Source organism: Triticum dicoccoides, chromosome 7A, assembly GCF_002162155.2.
Source record: "Triticum dicoccoides isolate Atlit2015 ecotype Zavitan chromosome 7A, WEW_v2.0, whole genome shotgun sequence".
NCBI lineage: Eukaryota > Viridiplantae > Streptophyta > Magnoliopsida > Poales > Poaceae > Triticum > Triticum dicoccoides.
The window spans coordinates 688,243,630-688,247,072 of NC_041392.1; positions in this window are offsets into that span (position 1 = coordinate 688,243,630).

Genomic DNA, 3,443 nt, shown 5'->3' on the forward strand with positions numbered 1-3,443 from the left:
AGGGGAGAGGATGCACGCGCTAGAAGGAGGCGGGATGGAGGCGCTGGAAGGAGGCGGGGCGCGCGGGGCGCGTTTTGCCAGCGTGGCGTGCGAACCGGCCGAAAGTTCGGCCGGCGCACCGCGCCCAAACATTTACCTAATACTAAAGGATACCGATCCGAGGAATTATGGCGTGTTGCACTGCACAATAGGAATTATGGCGTGTTGGAATTGTTAGTAAATCGACATGCGGTTAGTATTTGCTAACCGCCGTGTCTTCTGATCGCACCCTCCCAAATGGATATGTCCGTTCGTTCGTGTCCCCTCAGGACTATACAATGTATTATCACTATCAATGAAAGTATAACTGTTCCAGTCATTTACTTCGTTTCTTTACACGTTATTATCAGCACGTTTGTTCTCCGCTGAGAAAGGAAAAGGTCATCCCGACGGCGGTCACGCACAGCCCCGGTCCTCAAGCAACGAGAACGGGCACTTCCGCCAGAGGCGAAACAGCGGCCACCACCGCGGCATCCCGGCGGGCCTCTCCGCGTGCCGTCGGCGGAGATGACTGGCCGTTGTGCGCAGCGCGGCTGCAGTCCGTGCATGGTAGCGAGGTTGGCTGCGACAGAACAAGGATGGCAAAAATGGACGAATCCCTTGAACCAAGCCACGCTATGCAATCGGCCGCCACTCCGTTCACGGGAAAACAGCATGCAGAAGGGAAATTAATCAAGAAACTGCCCAACTTGATCTTGTCTTCTTGTGATCAATTAATGATCTAACGATTGATTGGTATTTTTTCCCTGTACGTCTATGCACTCACAAGTATCAAGATTGCTAATCCAAGGAAGAAATTTGTGCGACAAAGAACAAAGAAGTGAAGTGTGCACCCGACGGTTACCTTCAGACACAGAGCTACGGTCGTCTTCGGCATCGTCAATGGGGATTTTTGACTGAATAGTTTCGTCAATGGTGAAGGAAAGTGAAGACATGATGAGAAGCAGATATGAATGGAGCACAAAATGGCAAAAGTCATTTCTTGAAGAATGACAAAGCTAGCGGCTCTGAAGGTTGCTATGGTGTGATCATATGACTAACATTCAAAGGAAATCTGATACTTTCAAGCATTGGGTGGGTCTGAAAGTGCAATCAATTGGCACGAGCAATAAGGCTCGTGGGAAAAGAAATGTTGGAAGCCATGCCCAGGCTCAGCAAAGCGAAGATCCACTACTTAGTGTCAATGACATGCTAGTGGACTTCGCTACTAGTGATATACAATATATGTATTTCTATATGAGTTCAATCATATCTTGAAATTGTTTTTTTTCTCTGTAGAAGCCTATTGGAATAATCCAATTGAGAAGAAAATGTGTTAATAGAAACTGGGTCTACTAACATGATGCTAAAGGAGATTAAGTATTTCCAGACTCTTGAGAAGAGTAGTGGAAACATCATGACAATTGTTGGTCGTGATGGGGTAATTGTTGGTTTTGGTCAAGCCATAATTGCACTCCCTAGGGGTACTATATGATAATCATGAATGAATTCATGCATCAAGATTCTACTCATACCTTGCTGAGTTTTAAGGATATTCACAATGGTTTATATATTGAAACTCGTATAGTGAGTGAGGTTGAAAGCCTACTCATGACTCAACAAAAAGGGTTTCAATGAAATCCTAGAGTAAAGGTCTTCTCTATCATTTGGATTAATATACTATACATACATTAAATCGTATATGCATTTGGCGTACAAGATAATTTTTTAGAATCTTGATAAGTTCAAGATATGGCATGGTTGCCTGAGTCTCCCTGGTATTGGGATGATAAGAAATTATTGATGATTCTACTACACACAATCTAATGGTGTGAATTTTTCAGGTTCATTGGATTATGCATACAGGATACGTGTAAAGTGGAAAACTGATTATAAGGTCATCATATCTAAAGATAAAGGATGGGTCAGTAGATTTACTTATACAGGAGATGCATGTGATCCAATTCAACCATTATATGGATATTGAGATATTTCGTACTACTTTTGGAGCGCGCCCACCCTATGCCTGGACAGCCCCCGCTTCTCCCTTGTAGCTGAGAGATCTGCCATCGTTCACCAGGGCGCGGCGCACTGGCTATGCATTGATCGAATTCACGACCTGCTGTACAAACTCAGCGCGGATGTGGGCACGGGCACGGCGCGCGCCTCCATGACAAAGCTCCCCGTCCGTGCCGGAGGCTCACCGCTCCTCTACGTCAGCGGAGACGGCAGGCTTCGGTCGCTTGCGTGTATCTCGTGCACGTGACTGTTTGGATGCAGCAAGGCGGAGAAGGTCGCGACGACACCCCTGCGGCGTGGCTCCGCACTGTGATCAGAATTCCAATGGCGGTGCCGTACCCAAAGTATCACCCGCTATGTCAGACCTTGGAGAAGTGGTTTGACTTCAACATGGGATCCCTGCTCATGCTGTACAGGAGCAGTGCCGTCTTCGTCCTCGACCTCGAGAAGAAGGTCATGGAAAAGGTCATGGATTGCTTGCGGCCCCTATCCAGTCGGACGTCTCACTACTAGGAAAAGGCCTACTAATGGCGCACCCGTTTTGCCTACTAATGGCGTATTACTGGTGCGCCATTAGTATCACGCCACTAGTATTTCTTACTAATGGCGCACCAAGCAGTGCGCCATTAGTATAGAACACCATGCGCCATTTGTATGCCTCCCAGGGGGCCATATTTAACCATGTGCTTTGGCATACTAATGGCGCACTGTTGGGTGATGCGCCATTAGTGTGATTATCACAGTGCGTCATTAGTGTCTTGTGTGGTGCGCCACTAGTATGAATATTAGGGATTTTTTTTCATTTCTGATATTTTCACAGGTTAAAAAATATTAAAGATAATATACAACACAGATCTGCTTAGCTTACATACAGGGGGCCATATGTAACGATGTTACCTGCGTCCACCAGATCATATCCAACACACAAGTTTCATCATATATACATACATAGGCAACACGTAGTTCCATCGTTACATATTACAAAAGTTTCACAATGTTCATTCAACACCGTTATCCATCAATTCACAAAAGTTTCACATTGATACAAAATAAAAACACAAATGGAAAAGAAGCACTCCATCCATGCAAGCTTCCGTGAATTAAATCAAATCTGCAAAATGATAGACAAGAAGTTAGAAGAAGAAGAAGAAGAAGAAGAAGAAGAAGAAGAAGAAGAAGAAGAGAAGAAGAAGAAGAAGACTAGAAGAAGAATAAGAAGAAGACTATAAGCTTATTATGTAAACTTGATCATTTTGTGCTAACATAAGTAATTTTGGAGCTAACCTATAGGAAACTAAGCATAAGCTCTAAGTTAGCATATTAGAGCCAACTTAGGTAAAATGAAGCTAATCTATGTCATTTTGGATAAGAAGAAGAATAAGAAGAAGACTATAAGCTTATTATGT